The sequence below is a fragment of the Ovis aries genome, chromosome 1 (genome assembly GCF_016772045.2).
Source record: "Ovis aries strain OAR_USU_Benz2616 breed Rambouillet chromosome 1, ARS-UI_Ramb_v3.0, whole genome shotgun sequence".
Lineage (NCBI taxonomy): Eukaryota > Metazoa > Chordata > Mammalia > Artiodactyla > Bovidae > Ovis > Ovis aries.
The window spans coordinates 99,438,052-99,455,680 of NC_056054.1; the positions used below are offsets into that span (position 1 = coordinate 99,438,052).

Sequence of the window (17,629 nt, forward strand, 5' to 3'; positions counted from 1 at the left end):
CCTGCTCAACTGACAAGTGGGTGGAGATGACAAAAACCTGGGAGGTCGGCAGCATCTGCTTTTGCTGGGCCAGTCATTGAATGTGAACCAGTGGCCTCTGGGAACAACTCTAACTTGGGTCTCTGTCTACCAGAGATACTTTGTAGGATCCGTCTGCACTGTGGGGATAGATCACAGCACCCCTTTTCCTTTTCCTGGGAAACCTAAGCCGGGATCTTCCTGGATCACAAAGGTAGATATTTTAATGATCAGGAATTGTAACAAAATATTCGTGATAATTTTACTCATTAGGGCAATAAACATTAACACTATAAGGAGATATCATTACACACCCTCCAGCATGCTGTTGCTGCTGCTACTAAGCCGCTTCAGTCGTGTCCGACTCTGTGTGACCCCATAGATGGCAGCCCACCAGGCTCTCCCGTCCCTGGGATTCTCCAGGCACAAACACTGGAGTGGGTTGCCATTTCCTTCTCCAATGCATGAAAGTAAAAAGTGACAGGAAAGTCTCTCAGTCGTGTCCAACTCTTCGCAACCCCATGGACTGCAGCCTACCAGGCTCCTGTGTCCATGGGATTTTCCAGGCAAGAGTACTGGAGTGGGATGCCATTGCCTTCTCCGCCCTCCAGCATAACTATATTTAAAATAATTTGTATATCAAATGCTGACAAATTTGGAGCAATTGCATCTGTAGTAGTTGGTTTGATATCATTTTGGAAGACTGCTGGCAATTTCTAATAAAGTTAAACTTAATCTTTGATTCCATAACACAGCAATTACAGAACTTCTGTGGATGTACACGTACACAAAAAGTCTGTTATGGAATATTCATCAAAATACTAGAAATATTCATCAAGAACACCAATTAACACCAGAAAATCCTCACCAGAATTATTCCAATAATACCAAAATTAATGTGATATGCATAATAATATGAATATATTTAGTGAACAAAATTTTGCGTGAAATAGAAGTTATCAAAAATGTGCATTCATTCATCTGAATTTCAAGAGCAAGCAACAGTACACTATTGCAATACTACTACTACTACTACTAAGTCGCTTCAGTTGTGTCCAACTCTGTGCAACCCCATAGAAGGCAGCCCACTAGGCTCCTCTGTCCATGGGATTTTCCAGGCAAGAGTACTGGAGTGGGGTGCCATTGCCTTTTCCACACTATTGCAATAGACCTCACAATAATAATTAGCAATCCATCTAGTGTAGGGTTGCCTAGAAATGGGGCTCAAATAACTTTCTGGGCTGGTGAGAATTTTCTATAACTTGATCCAGGTAATGACTACATTTGCCCAAATTCAACAAACTGCCTATGAACTAAAGGTGTGTACTTTTTACACTATGTAAAATATAGTTCAATGATTTACTATTTCCATAAAAATCAGTGAATGGTGACTGGAGACAAGTTGTTGTATAGACTGTGAGGACTAGCTTGCATTTATTGTAAAGCCATTAAATACTTGTTTTCCTTTAGTGTAAAAAAAGCCCTCACTGATGGCAGAAATATCTTCACTCTCAGTAAGAGAAAAACAAATACTGTATATGAACACATATATATGGAATCTAGAAAGATGGTGCTGAGGAGCCTTGAGGGAGGATCAAGAGTGGACATACGTATACCTGTGACTGATTCATGTGGATGTAAAGAAATTTTGTACACAATATTGTAAAGAAATTATCCTTCAATTAAAAATAAATTAAATATGAATTTAAAACCAAAACAGAAAGAAATAGCTTTACCAGAAAAAGCCAGCAATTATCATGTTATTTCGTTAGTGCAAACTATAGACAAGTCTCCTTGAGAGGTGATATTTCAACTTTGGGGATGTGTTCTGCTTAACAGTGCAACAGGTAATTGTCCTAGGTTTTGCTTTGACCAGGAGATTTGTGCGCTTTGGGATTTACTCCTCTTCTCACGGTATATCACTGCAAGGCCAGTGGCAAACTCTGCTCTCCCACCACTGCTAAGGGACATAGCTGGTGCTGGAATTAAAAGCAAACAGTTGGAATAGTACTTAGATGTGTAAAAAAAGAATGAAATAATGCCAACTGCAGCAACATGAATGGACCTAGAGATTGTCACACTAACTGAAGTAAGCCAAAGACAAATATCATATGATATTGCTTATATGAGGAATCTAAGACACAAACCCAAAAATGACACAAATGAACTTATATACAAAACAGATGGCCCCCGCAGACATGGAAAACATGGTTACTGAAGGGGAAAAGAGGGAGGGATAAATTAAGAGTTTGGGACTAACATATACACATGCTATATATAAAATAGATAACCAACAAGGACCTACTGGATAGCACAGGGAACTATGCTCAATATTTTGTAGTAATGTACAAGGAAAATGAATCTGAAAAAAAAATAGACATATATGTATGTATAACTGAATCACTTTGTTGTACACCTGAAACTGACAGAACATTGTAAATCAACTATTAGTCAACAAAAAAAGAAAAAAGGCAAATGGAAAGACAGGTTATAGACACTACCTTGCTATAGCCTGGATCAGAACCGAGGTTGCTGCCACTACAATGCAGCACTCACACTATACAAGCACCATGCACCACAGACCTGCATAGCTGCAGCCGTAACTGCACAGACAGGTTCCACATAAATGTACCGCACTGTTTTTGCTGCTTTGTTCATGCACACGTACAGAAGTTCGTGCTTTTCCCTGTTTGATGTTTCCTCCGATTCTCCCTCCCTATTCTGCTACTTTATAAGAGTAATTTTTCTCTCTCAGGATCTGGTCCCAATCTCCTCACAGGCTTTCTGGGAGGTCTCTTTGTTTCATTCATGCCTTTTCTTGTTCTGCCTGATTTTTCCCTTTTCCTCTTGGAATCTGATCTCTTTCCCGCTGCGGCCACACGGACGTCACCTACTAAACCGCTGCCCAGCGGCGCAGGTGGTTGAGTAAAGGCGTAGCAAACAAGGAGCCATCACTGAGCCCACCGGACGTTCAGCTTCCCTCGGGCCCCCCTCGGTTCAGGCTCGGGGCGTCTCCCGGTGCTGCGTCTGAGGCGGGAGAGGAGCAAGGCGGGGCGGAGACGCTAGGCTGCGCTTCTGCCTTCGGCATCGCCCGGCTTCCCCACCGGATCCAACGCGCTGAGTGGACTCCATTCCCATGGTTGTCCGAGGCTTGGAGCAGAAGCTACTGTCATGTGAGAGACAGGTGGCTCCGCCTAGCTTGGTAGTTAGGCTTGCTTTCGGTGAGAATAGAGAGCAGTGTCCTGTTGTGTCTCTGTGGCGCAATCGGTGAGCGCGTTCGGCTGTTAACCGAAAGGTTGGTGGTTCGAGCCCACCCAGGGACGCGTGTCACTCTTTTAGAATGTAAATAATGAACGATTGTTTCTAGTTCGCGCATCCTCTCCCAAACCCACTACCCAACTGCCCCCTGTGTCTTGTACACACACACACACACACACACACACACACACACACACACACACACACACACAAGGACTTATGTCCATATATTCCTTCACCCTCTCTGGAGGAAAGCAGGTCACCGGGAATCCTGTAATTCATGAAAGAGTAGGCTTATCTTCTTTACCCTGTAAACTCCTTTTACCAATGAAGTTTTCCCACTGTTGTAGTAGTTTCTGTTTAACCCCTTCCATGTACTTTTGCGGTTAGGTTCTATGCTTTTCCTCTGACAGTCATCATTCTTGTACACATGGGGACAGGGTAGAATCCTGGAAGAGTAATTGCTCTATCGCAGCCTTTACATTGGAGAAGGCAATGGCATCCCACTCCAGTACTCTTGCCTGGAGAATCCCAGGGATGGGGGAGCCTGGTGGGCTGCTGTCTATAGGGTCGCACAGAGTCGGACACTGAAGTGACTTAGCAGCAGCAGCAGCAGCCTTTACATGGTTTTGTATGTGATTCCTTTTTCTTGTCTTTGTTGACTTATTGGTTATAAATATCTTGTTATTTCAGCAATTGTTTTAGGTGTGATAGCATACATACATCTGTAATTCAGTGCAGTCTGCCTTCGAGGGATGGACACCTCCTCACATTTCTCCTCTGCCTGCCCTTATGCTCTTGTTGTCTGGTATTTTACTTTGCATATGTTATGACCCCCAAATTCAAGGTTGTTACTTTTCCTTAAATTGTTCCATATTTTTAAACAGATTTAATTGATGTATTTTGCCATGCCTATGCCATGTCTCTTTTCTTTCATTTCCTTGGTGTCCATCAGGAATTCCATCTGATGTGAGTTCCCTTCTTGCTGAAGGATTCCTTTAACTTCTCTTGCTGTGTGAATTTTCTGGTAATGAAATCTTTCAGCCTGTGTATGTCTATAAATGTCATCATTCAACTTTTATTTCAGGTTTTTTTTTTTTTTTTTGGCAGGGATATCTCATGCCCAAGGTAAGAGAAACCCAAGTAAGATGGTAGGTGTTGCAAGAGGGCATCAGAGGGCAGACACACTGAAACCATACTCACAGAAAACTAGTAAATCTAATCACACTAGGACCACAGCCTTCTCTAACTCAATGAAACTAAGCCATGCCCCCAGGAGAACCCAAGACAGGTGGGTCATGGTAGAGAGGTCTGACAGAATGTGGTCCACTGGAGAAGGGAATGGCAAACCACTTCAGTATTCTTGCCTTGAGAACACCATGAACAGTATGAAAAAGCAAAATGATAGGCTACTGAAAGAGGAACTTCCCAGGTCAGTAGGTGCACAATATGCTACTGGAGATCAGTGGAGAAATAACTCCAGAAAGAATGAAGGGATGGAGCCAAAGCAAAAACAATACCCAGCTGTGGATGTGACTGGTGATAGAAGCAAGATCCGATGCTGTAAAGAGCAATATTGCATAGGAACCTGGAATGTCAGGTCCATAAATCAAGGCAAATTGGAAGTGGTCAAACAGGAGACGGCAAGAGTGAACATCAACGTTCTAGGAATCAGTGAACTAAAATGGACTGGAATGGGTGAATTTAACTCAAATGACCATTATATCTACTACTGCGGGCAGGAATCGCTCAGAAGAAATGGAGTAGCCATCATGGTCAACAAAAGAGTGAAATACAGTACTTGGATGCAATCTCAAAAATGACAGAATTATCTCTGTTCGTCTCCAAGGCAAACCATTCAATGTCACGGTAATCCAAATCTATGCCCCAACCAGTAACACTGAAGAAGCTGAAGTTGAACAGTTCTATGAAGACCTAAAAGACCTTTTAGAACTAACACCCAAAAAAGATGTCCTTTTCATTATAGGGGACTGGAATGCAAAAGTAGGAAGTCAAGAAACACCTGGAGTAACAAATTTGGCCTTGGAATGAGGAATGAAGCAGGGCAAAGCCTAATAGAGTTTTGCCAAGAAAATGCACTGGTCATAGCAAACACCCTCTTCCAACAACACAAGAGAAGACTCTACACATGGACATCACCAGATGGTCAACACTGAAATCAGATTGATTATATTCTTTGCAGCCAAAGATGGAGAAGCTCTATACAGTCAACAAAAACAAGACCAGGAGCTGACTGTGGCTCAGATCATGAACTCCTTATTACCAAGTTCAGACTTAAATTGAAGAAAGTAGGGAAAACCACTAGACCATTCAGGTATGACCTAAATCAAATCCCTTATGATTATACAGTGGAAATGAGAAATAGATTTAAGGGCCTAGATCTGATAGATGGAGTGCCTGATGAACTATGGAATGAAGTTCGTGACATTGTACAGGAGACAGGGATCAAGACCATCTCCACGGAAAAGAAATGCAAAAAAGCAAAATGGCTGTCTGGGGTGGCCTTACAAATAGCTGTGAAAGAAGAGAAGCGAAAAGCAAAGGAGAAAAATCACGATGGTGTCATCACTCATCTAGAGCCTGACATCCTGGAATGTGAAGTCAAGTGGGCCTTAGAAAGCATCACTACGAACAAAGCTAGTGGAGGTGATGGCATTCCAGTTGAGCTATTTCAAATCCTGAAAGATGATGCTGTCAAAGTGCTGCACTCAATAGCCAGCAAATTTGGAAAACTCAGCAGTGGCCACAGGACTAGAAAAGGTCAGTTTTCATTCCAATCCCAAAGAAAGGCAATGCCAAAGAATGCTCAAACTACCACACAATTGCACTCATCTCACATGCTAGTAAAGTAATGCTCAAAATTCTCCAAGCCAGGCTTCAGCAGTACGTGAACCGTGAACTTCCAGATGTTCCAGCTGGTTTTAGAAAAGGCAGAGGAACCAGAGATCAAATTTCCAACATCCACTGGATCATGGAAAAAGCAAGAGAGTTCCAGAAAAACATCTATTTCTGCTTTATTGACTATGCTAAAGCCTTTGACTGTGTGGATCACAATAAACTGTGGAAAATTCTGAGAGAGATCAGAATACCAGACCACCTGACCTGCTTCTTGAGAAATCTGTATGCAGGTCAGGAAGCAACAATTAGAACTGGACATGGAACAACAGACTGGTTCCAAATAGGAAAAGGAGTACATCAAGGCTGTATATTGTCACCATGCTTATTTAACTTCTATGCAGAGTACATCATGAGAAATGCTGGACTGAAAGAAACACAAGCTGGAATCAAGATTGCCAAGAGAAATATCAATAACCTCAGATATGCAGATGACACCACCCTTATGGCAGAAAGTGGAGAGGAACTCAAAAGCCTCTTGATGAAAGTGAAAGAGGAGAGTGAAAAAGTGGGCTTGAAGCTCAACATTCCAAAAACGAAGATCATGGCCCATCACTGGTCCCATCACTTCATGGGAAATAGATGGAGAAACAGTGGAAACAGTGTCAGACTTTATTTTTGGGGGTTCCAAAATCACTGCAGATGGTGACTACAGCCATGAAATTACAAGACACTTACTCCTTGGAAGAAAAGTTATGACCAACCTAGATAGCATATTCAAAAGCAGAGACATTACTTTGCCGACTAAGGTCCGTCTAGTCAAGGCTTTGGTTTTTCCAGTTGTCATGTATGGATGTGAGAGTTGGACTGTGAAGAAGGCTGAGCGCCGAAGAATTGATGCGTTTGAACTGTGGTGTTGGAGAAGACTCTTGAGAGTCCCTTGGACTGCAAGGAGATCCAACCAGTCCATTCTGAAGGAGATCAGCCCTGGGATTTCTTTGGAAGGAATGATGCTAATGCTGAAAATCCAGTACTTTGGTCACCTCATGGGAAGAGTTGACTCACTGGAAAAGATTTTGATGCTGGGAGGGATTGGGGGCAGGAGGAGAAGGGGACAACAGAGGATGAGATGGCTGGATGGCATCACTGACTTGATGGACATGAGTTTGAGTGAACTCCAGGAACTGGTGATGGACAGGGAGGCCTGGCGTGCTGAGATTCATGGGGTCGCAAAGAGTTGGACACGACTGAGTGACTGAACTGAACTGAACTGAAGCATAGACTTCCACCCTGACTTTTTCCACTCTCAGTCCTTTGAAAATGTTGCTTCACTGATTTCTCACTTCCATTTCTTTTGATGAGAAATCTGACACAAACTTTATTTTTTTTTTGTTTTTGGAATGTGCTGTGTCTTTTATGTCTGGCTGCATTGTGCGTGCGTGTGTGTGTGTTTCATTTTCAGTGGATTAGAACAGTTTAATTATAATGTGACTGGGCATGGTTTTCTTCCTGTTTCTTGTGGTCACATTTCATTTGGCTCTTTAGATTGGTGGGTTCATAACTTTCATTATGATTGGAGTATTTCCTGTTGTGTTTCCTCAAGGTTTTTTTTCTTCAAAGAATCTCTCCTGAATTTTCAGAGACTCCAACCACTGCTATATAAGTCCTTTTAAAGTCGCTCTACCTTTCAGTGGTGCTATGTTCTTCTTCTTCTTCTTCTTTTTTTTTTTAATTACTGGCATTTCATTTTGGATGTTTTTAGTTGTTCAAGGCTTAGTATTCCCTGAACTTTTCCTACAATGTCTAATCTGTTGTTGATTCACAGATATTATAATTTTCATCTCTAAAGTTTGCTTTTATGTCATTTTTGTGTTCCACATTTCTAATAAACTTTTTGATCATATGTAACATAGTCATGGTAACTGTTTAAAGTCCTCTCTATTGAGTTTTACATCATGTCAATTCTGGCTCAGTTTTGATTGATTAATTATATTCTTTCTTTTGCATCATATTTTCCTTCCTCTTTGCATGCCTGGCATTTTGTTGTTGTTCTTTGGATGCCAGACAGTGTCAAAATTTCCCTTCTGGCTAGTATTTTGGTATTTCCATGAATTACCTTGAGTTTTGTTTTGGGGTACAGTTAAGTGACTTGTAAACAGTCTGATCTCTTTGGATTTTGCTTTATGATTTTTTTGGTAGGTCATTCAAGGGCTGATTATTCTAGAGCTGTGGTCTTCTCCACGGTTCACAAGTTATATCAGTAGTCTAGTCTGACTGGCAACGGTGTGTACAATCGCCTATCCTAGATGAACTTTAAGCACTGTTCTATGATCGTGTTCAAAATTTCTTTTCTTGGTCTTGGGCATTTCTCCACAAGCCTACTCTTATCAGAACTCTGCTTACTACTTAAGGGAGACTTTTTCATATCTCTGGATCGCTTTCTCATCACTCGACCTTTGTTCTCTGAACCCTGGCTGCCTTGCTTTCCAGCAAAACTCAGCTTCCTCTCAACAGTCCAAAGAGTTGGTCTCAGATCTCCCTTCTCTTGCCCAACCTGGACACTCTCTGAAAGCATTAACATGGGCCAACGGCTGGACTCACTTTATTTCTCATCTCTCAGAGGCTGCTGTCCCCTTTGCCTGATTTTCTGTTTCTGGAAACTGATATTATATAATTTCTTTTATTTTTCCTTTGGGACCAAGCAAGAAGGGGAGGGTGAGTTCTGATTTCAGGCTGGAGGGTTAATCTGATTTTTCATTCCACCTTTGTAAGAAGCTGAAGGCATTTTAAGTGTTCTTAGTTTGATTTCAATAGCAGATGTGTCAATTTGTATTCCCATTTTTCCAACTCTATGAAACAGATTTTTTCTTCATATTATTGTCATCACGACAAACATGATATATGTCTATAAGATACTCTAACAAGGGAAGTGGTACCCTCCTGATTCAACTAAGCTAGAGGTACAACAAAAGTCCAAGTGGACATCACCCTGTTGCATATGTTCAGCAGCTAAACTTCCAAGATGTTTCTAGAAAGCGTTCCAATAACTCTAATTAGTTCTGGTGGTGACCTACTTATTCAAGTCCAGAGAAGACTGACCAGAATGACTCCGAATTGCTTCACACTAAATTTATTGGTAGGAGGGGGAAAACATTAGTCTCGGACATTTATTCTTCCCTTTTCTTCATGAATATATTTTTGCCATCTGGATATGCACATTTAATAAATGGCTGATCTCTTATTTAAGGCTACCTTAACATGCCAATCACTGTCTCTATGTGGTTCCTTGACAGTGTTTGGCTGTTTCTGCAAAAATTATCCCATTTGAGACAGTTGTTGGGACCAATAGGACTCTGCACTGACAATCCATCTTGTGCAGACCTGGTACCAAGAGTTATTAGTTGACCTTCCCTGAGTTCTTCTGTTGAATCTCATGAGCACTCATGAGCTCTTAGGGTCTCACAAAGTAAACCTAACTCTTGGAGATTCTGTCTGCTCTCTCAGTGTGTGTCTTTGTCTGTCTATCATTCTCTGTCCCTCGTACTCTAGGTCTCCCCAAATCTACGTAATTTCTTCTCCTTTTCATCTTTCCTTTCACCATTGCACTAGATTGCTTTTAACCACTGAGCACTACTCAGGCAATTATTAGATGCCAGGCCCTGCTGTGGGGGGAGGGGGAGAGAAATGCTGCATTTTGAGCCAACTCAAGGTCTCTGCCCTGCTGAGTCCACATCTGGAGGATCAAAAAGGGACAGTATAGTGGGAGCAGAACTGGTTCCTGGCAGTGTGTTTTTTCTAGGCTAATTTGCTCATCTTGGCCTAGGGTTCTAGCAGTGATGGAGATAAGAGAAGCACAATGAAGATGATAACAGGAAGATGGATGACTTCACATTTAGAAGGCAGGAAACCAAGAACCAAAAGCTTTTTTTTTTTTTTTTTTTAAGTATTATTACATAATCAAGCACTTTAAGGAAACAGCAGGCTTTCACTGACAGCATCCCACTTCCTGGAGCAGACATTCCATGTGTTCCACAATTCTTACAGTGATATTGATGGACACAGTCACTAACCTCCTTATAAAAGGTACCTGAGCCTCCTCTTAACCCATTCACATATGGCCATTCTATAATCTAGAAACATAGGAGGCAGCGCTAAAATAAAACAGCATTTCTCATTTCTATCTCAGTTATATATTATGCAGGCAAAGATCACACATCAATCAATTTAATATCAGTCAAAGACTTCAAAGATAAAATAGACCTTAACATCAAAAGTTGATCTGACATATAATAGAGAAATGCATATTGGAATCATACAGTTAATGAGACCCTAAATTGTAAGTAGAATAATTAAGTGACTATGATTTCCAGAATTATAATACCAATCTCCATTTAGCATATATGGTAAGCTTAATTTACTGGAACACATAATTTTAAATTTTATAAATGTAAATATTTATTGGATTAAAAAATTTTTGATGAACAAGTAAAACCAGTATAGAAAATTTAGTCAGTACAGTGTTATTAGAATTTTGAAGAGAAAATACACCCAAGACTTGTGCAAACTAGAATACTATGCTACCAATATTTTCCATATTATTACAATATTTGGAAAACAAAGTAGTTTTTAGACCTAAATTACTAAACTGGTGTGATGTATAAAAGGAGTCTTCTCTAGAAGTACAACATTTTCTGTATGATCACATATCAATTATCATAATTTTCTATAGTGTTCAAATGTTTGAGATTTATCCTTATTATCAACTTGTATTATTATACTAGCACACTAGGCACATACTTGGAGAAGGCAATGGCATCCCATTCCAGTACTCTTGCCTGGAAAATTGCATGGACGGAGGAGCCTGGTAGGTTGAGGTCCATGGGGTCGCTAAAAGTCGGACACGACTGAGCAACTTCACTTTCACTTTTCATTTTCTTGCATTGGAGAAGGAAATGGCAACCCACTCCAGTGTTCTTGCCTGGAGAATCCCAGGGACGGGAGAGCCTGGTGTGCTGCCGTCTATGGGGTCACACAGAGTCGGACACGACTGAAGTGACTTAGCAGCAGTAGCAGCAGAAGGCACATACTAATTTGTTCCTATGATAAAGTGAAACTAAACTTTTTTTTTTTCTTCAGAGTTACATTTCAGTGAGAAATGTCAACAAAAAACTCCTTGGATGTTATCCACTGGAATTCTCAACCTAGAAGCTGTATCAGTACCTTATTTTGGGGAGGGACAGAGTGGAATGAACACAGACCCAGTGGAATCAATACAAACTACAAATCAGAATGCCAGGAAAAAGGAATCCAACCCAGTCTGTGGTGGTGAAAGCCCCAAATCTTAGCCACTAGACCACCAGGGAACCTCACAAAGTGTCCTATTGAGCGTCTCCACATAAAAACTAAAGTAAATATTATATTCCATAGATGCTGAGAGCAGGAAAGGGGGCGAGTCCCAGTTGCCCAGCGCTGAATAAAGCTGTGCAAGTCTCCCAGCTTGTGCCCGGCTGTTCATTACCCTTCCCCTCTCCTCTCTTGGGCCATACTTTGGGCTCTGGGGCCAGGCTGAAAGGTGACAGGCTGGGTTCCATCCTGGTCTAGCTTTAGCGCTGTGTGCATCAGAGCTCTCTTTCTGAACCTCTGCTGTCCTTATGAGTCAGGTGCTGACTGGCTTTCAGGGGGTGATGGGTGGATTGCTCTACTTCCTGATCTCTAACCTGGCTCAGATGCCTCTCCTGCTAACGGCACGTGTATGGGCACCTTTTCATGCTCATGGGACAGCTCAGCTGAGCGGAGTTCTTTTCTACCCATCTTTGGCTCCAGCCCCCGGTGAAGAGTCAGTTCGGTTTCTATTGTTCTTTCATGCAAACCAAGTGTGCTGAGGTGGGAAAAAGCCAAGTGTGCTTCAGACGGATGAACTTCTTGGTTTTCAGAGCCATAATGCGTGTCAGGGTGTAGAGGAAATGTAGACGCCAGAGGAGCTGAGGGGATTTCCGGAGGTAAAGGTTTTGTTCTGTGCCCTCCTTGGCGTAACTGGTTGTGCCCTGGTGTCCACAGAGACTCAGACAAAGGAGGCTTGGTTTGTAGTGTGGAGCAGGCTTTCAGGCTGTCACGGAACTCCTGTTTCTTGGGGATGGAAAATGCAGCTGCGTTCGAGGTCTCTCATTTCACGCCGCTGGCCTCTTTTTTGTGTTTAAAATGTGAATCTAAAACTCCGGGAAAAAGTAAGGTTGTTTCCGCCCGGTTTCGAACCGGGGACCTTTCGCGTGTTAGGCGAACGTGATAACCACTACACTACGGAAACCAGATGGATACACGTTTCTAATGACATACCCAAGAATTCTATGTCTGACCACAATGGCCATCAGAAATTTTCGAAGGAAGGGGATCCTGGAAGCACAGGCTATCCCTTAGATAAGGAGACTGTGGCTTCTGAAAGGCCCTGGTTTAGGGCTCCTTGCTTCTCCTGGAGCGAGATCCCCGGGGATCCCTGACAGCTTAACCTCGGGATCCTGCAACTAGAGTACAGCTATGCACCGGAAAGCAGGGGTCGCCCTCGCTGACTCCCCAGTTCCCAAAAGCCGCAGGAGCCTGGGGCTTTAGGTGCCTCTCAGACCCAGACCACCCCGACGCCCAGCAGCAAGGACACAGCCCCTTACGGGCTGCAGACCCTCGCCTCGGTGGCCTTTTTCACGGCGCCGGCGGTCAGTGGGCTCGGCTCTCGGAAATGATCCATGCTTTAAAGCCACCCGGGAACCCGAGGACCCGCCCTCGCCTCTGTTCCGATGCGCTCTTTCCTCGCAGCCCTTTCGCAGCCTCGCTTCTCCAGCGTCGTCCCTGGGAAAGGGGATTCCTCAGATTCCTGCCTCTGTGGCTTATTCTAGTAGTCAGGTTTAAGTCCAAGACTTTGGCCACACTTTGACGTTTTAGCAGGAAGCGCAGCAAAGGCTGACGGCTCAGGTCTTTTGTCTGTTTGGAAATACCGGAACATGAACGCGGGTCGGCCCTCCCAGCCTGTACTGAGTTTGCAGATCAGGGCCTGCATAAGGCCGCGGAGGAGACAGGCTCGGTCCACACAGCTCTCATGGTGATTCATCCCTCCCTTATTGTGCTTGAGATTCTGCTTGAAGGAGAGCTTTGTTTTACCTTTCACAATGTTTGAAACGCCTTTTGTTTGCCTCTCCAACAGGTCTTGGAGCTCGAATTTTAACCTAGGAGGAGAGATAAAGGCAATTTTCCCGGAAAACAGTTTTCGGAGTGGGGGTGGTTCGTGTTCACCTCACAGCAGGCAGAGTTTCTTTTTGCTGAAAGACTTTAATGCAAAGTTGTCTGTCTGTCTCTGGTTTCCTTTAGAAGGGTAACAAGTTTGGAGGTGCATGTGCCGTTTTCTCCGGCAGTGTTTTCTCCTTTTCTTAGTGCGGTGGTCACCGCGTTTTCTTCTGGTCAGGGGCTCCTACTCCGGGGAGGGCGCGGGCCGCGTGCGCACCGGCCCCCAGGCCGCGGGGCTCCGCCTGGTTCCGCGTGGACTCCGAGTGCGGTCGAGGGTGCGACCGCGCGGCAGCACCCTCACCAGCGCTGGAGCCCGAGTCCCCAAAGAGGCGGACTTCAAAACAGCTTTAGATCAGGACAGTTCATGAGCTTTCCCCTGTTTTTCCTCCCCTGCAGGTCCTAGTTTTCACCTTCCACGTCCAGCCAGAGGAACGGATTCACCAACTTTCTGTCGCTTCCGGTGGCGCTGCCATCTCACGTTGACTGGACCAGGGGGCGGTGGTCGTTTCCCGGACGGGGCGGAGGGACAACAGACACCCGAGGGACCACAGACATACGGCTTCCTGTAGCCGCAAGGGAAGGCGCGGGGCTCCTGAGCCCGCGACGGGAGCGCGCTGAAGGGACCCGGCCCTGCCCCTGTCCATGAGGCTGGGCCCAGAAGAGGGAAGCGCCCCAGCACGGGCACCAACTAGCGCCCAACGCCCCCACCATCCTCATCCGAGCTTCAGGGTGAGGGAGCCGAGCGTTCCACTGATTTCCCGCCTTTATCAGGAAAGTCGTTTACACAAATACAGAGTCTAGAGCAAGAATGCCTGTGTCGACCAAAGTCCACATGGACCGAGAAGCAAACACGAAGTCCTAACTGGATGTGGGGTCTGAGGAAGGCCCTGCATCAGAGACTACTCTTGGTCTGAGCGCGAGGAAGTTTGCGTCATCCAAGGTGCGGACACGGCAGGCGCGGCAGATCATGGGGTAAGACCTGGAATTCAGGGTTGGTGAGAGGTAAGCTCTGCTTCTGAACATGTTTCCTTGTCAAGCAGGGGCCACTTGGCTCTCAGTGGGTGATGAGTGGGTCCATCTACTTCCTGATATCTGACCTATTTCCGATGAACTTCTTGGCCTCTCCTGATAATGGCACGAGGACCGGTTGTGCTGGGGTGAGGGAAAGCTCAGTGTCTTCATAAGGAATGAATTACTTGGTTTCCAGAGACATAGTAGGTGTCAGCGGTAGAGACTATTTAGGCCCCAGATGGGAAGGTGTGGGGATTTCAGAAGGTAAAGGTGTCCTGAAGTCACTCTTGTCCTGTGCCCTCCTTGGATTTACTGACTGTGGCTTGGTCTACATTGTGACTCAGAGAAGAGAAACCAGGGCTGGTTCTAGGGCCGATGGGGCTTTCAGGTAGCAAGGAACTCCTCCCATGTTTCTTGGGCCAAGGAAAATTCAGGAGAACCCACTACTGCCTGCCACACCTTGTGCTTCTTGAATGGGAATGTGAATCTCAGGAAAACAGCAAGTCTGTTCCTGCCCGGTTTCGAACCGGGGACCTTTCGCGTGTGAGGCGAACGTGATAACCACTACACTACAGAAACGAGGTCCGTGCCGCAGCTTGACTCTGTGTCCACCGAAACCTCAGGTCCTACCGGCACTCTCTTGGTCACCAGTCTTTCAAATTGAATGAACCTGGAACCACCAGTCTCAGGCGAGGAGACTGCGGCTCCCAAGAGCCCCTGCTTTAGGGCTCCTTCCCTCCCCCAAAACCGGGCCCCTCGGGCACCCCAAAGTCTGGCTTCCGGATCCCACACTCAGTGCAGAGTCTCCAGTTGTGCTGCTATGCACCCGAGGGCGGGGGGCTCCTCTGTGGACGCTTCAGCTCCGGGAAGCCACAGGAGTGGGGATGGGGGGTGGGGTTGGCTTTGTTTGAGACCCGGGCGACCCGGTTGCCCAGCAGTGTAAACGCCGCTCCTCCTGGGCTGTGGACCAGCGCCGGCGCACCGTGTTCAGTCGGCCTGTTGGGCGCTCTCGGAAATGATCGATGTTTCGAATCCACCCGGGAGTCGTAGGACCTGCTCTTCTCGCCCTCCCTCTGCTTCGAAGCGCCTGACCCGCGGGCTCCTTCCTCGCAAGCCCTTTCCCCGCTGCGCTTCCTCCATATTCTCCCCGCAGAGTCCTGGGAGTGGGACTGTGGGCGCCCCGGTCCTGCTGCTGTGGTGTGTGTCATTCGACTTTTAGAGTCCTGTTGTTTGAAAATCCCATTTTCACGTTTTAGCAGGTATTGTAATAAAGGCTCTGCTTTAGGGCTTTTGGCTGTTTGATACGGAACATCAACGCAGGCCGATCAAACTTTCTAGGCTTGTACTGAATTCAGTTGAAGCTCTGGTCACCAGACTGTTCAAGAACCGCTAGGGGCTCTCGACCTGCCTGAAGATCCTGGAAAAGTCAGTGCAGATTTCAGATCACAGGGTCTCTCCCTCTTTTCTGAGATTATTTTCAAAAGGGCAGTTGCCAGAAGCCAGCATGAGGAATTCCACCCTTGACAAGGTCATGCGGCAGAGCTCTGATGGCAAGGCTAATCAGACCTCAGGGTTTCCCCCTGGAATTTCCTGAGCATCTACCCCCCCCAAAAAATAAGAGTCTGCTTGCTTTTCCACTCTTCTAATATTCTCTGGAAAAAGTCAAATCAGGGCTTTAGTCTTCTGCATTTGAAAGGGATGTTTCCTAGCTTGCCTAACAGGTTCCCCCAGACCTCTTACAGCTTGTGAATTGCTTACAGCCCCCCCACCGGGAGAGGCACAGAGCTTAAAGCATCTTAAGATACAGAGCCTTTTCTAAGAGCTAAAAATCATATCGGTGACGGGTTTTCACTGTTGACTCAATGATTGCCGCCAGGCCTCCATATTCTTTATCTCTTAGGCACCTGGGAGGATGTAAATCAATGTAAACGGGATATGGAAAAAGACATATAGTAGTTTTGATGTTAGCAACACTAGACTTTTGAGTTAATTACTTTTCTTTGTTATATATCACTGCACTCCTCTTGTGTCCTTGCTACGTAAAAATGTAACTTTATTTAGTGCTTTCTGAGAGTGGCACCAGACTTTGGGAAGATCAACGCAAATAAGTCTTCTGGTTGACAAACCCTTATCAGAAAAAAGGCTGTAAAATGTTAATTGGCCTTTTTGGCCAGAAGATGATGTAAATCACCTAAGACTTGTGTATACAATTAGGTATGCAGAGAGAAAAGCCTGGTTTTGATAAGAGTCTGGGCTGCTAACGCTGCATAACTTTGTGTTACCCGTTGATCTCCATGTTTTATCAAAAGTATAAAAGGCCTTCTGAACAACAGAGGATGGGGACAGTCGCTGGACTGGTTTCCCCGTGTCTCCTCTCTAATTTCTGGCCGAATTCCCATCTGGGGCGTGGAGGCTCACCATGTGTACTTACTTGTCCCAGCTTTAAAGATCCACGTGAGGGGGGGCCCAAGGCGGGGCACCCCCCCCGATATTCAAGAGGACACCGGTGGCCTAACGTAGATGGTGCAAGCTCCTTGTCTGGAACTTTATTGGCTTCCCACGTAAACCAAGTTATTCAGCCTTCTTTCTCCACTTAGTTTTCCTACTACACTATTTCTTCCTAATCTAATCTTATATTAATAAATAAATAAGTTTTCCTCGCCAATGCTGTCCCCACTTCGAATTCCCTGGATCCACCGGGGCTGGACCCTGGCAGGCAGTTTAATTTTAACTATTAGAAATTAAACTTTATTTTATTTGCCTGCTTAATTTTCCTGCTTAGGAGGTCATGAAGTGGGGATTTTAACCATGAGGAAGAGTCAGTTTTCAGAGAAAGGTAGTATCTGAAAAGTTTCCATGTTCCCCACATAGCCAAAGACCTTGAGCAGAAAGCATTTCCTTTGTTGAAAGATATTAATGTTTTTTCTTCTTAAGGAGTTTTTGACATGAAGTTAAAAATAAAAGCTGGTTGAGGGGTATTCTTTTTTCTCCCATCAGTTGATTTTCCTTAAAAAAAAAAAAAAAAGAAAACCTAGGTATTTATTTATTGATGCTCTGGGTTTTCATTGCTACACTGGGTCTTTGTTGCTGCACTGGGGCTTTCTCTAGTTGCCGGCAGCTGGGTTACTCTTTCATGCTATGGGCCTGACAGCATGTGGGATCTTTCCAGATTAGGGATAGAACCCATGTCCCCTGCACTGGCAGGTGGATTCTTAAC

At 44.8% G+C, this 17,629-nt stretch overlaps 1 long non-coding RNA gene and 3 other non-coding genes across 6 annotated transcripts in view; 2 read left to right on the forward strand and 2 right to left on the reverse strand.

Moving 5' to 3' along the window:
- The window catches only part of LOC121820199 (uncharacterized), a 46,806-nt gene that overhangs the window by 509 nt on the left and 28,668 nt on the right, over positions 1-17,629 (forward strand). The window contains exons 1-2 of one of the 3 annotated variants that reach the window (XR_006060650.2): positions 12,984-13,219; positions 13,798-14,403. This is a non-coding gene — a long non-coding RNA (uncharacterized LOC121820199). Of the gene's footprint in view, positions 1-12,983; positions 13,220-13,797; positions 14,404-17,629 lie in introns of those variants that run through there. The other 2 variants (XR_009600088.1, XR_009600087.1) reach the window with 2 other exon arrangements.
- TRNAN-GUU (transfer RNA asparagine (anticodon GUU)) lies at positions 3,268-3,341 on the forward strand. The gene has a single exon. It is a non-coding gene; the product is annotated as a tRNA-Asn (tRNA).
- Positions 12,364-12,436, reverse strand: TRNAV-AAC (transfer RNA valine (anticodon AAC)). Its single transcript has one exon. It is a non-coding gene; the product is annotated as a tRNA-Val (tRNA).
- Positions 14,919-14,991, reverse strand: TRNAV-CAC (transfer RNA valine (anticodon CAC)). Its single transcript has one exon. It is a non-coding gene; the product is annotated as a tRNA-Val (tRNA).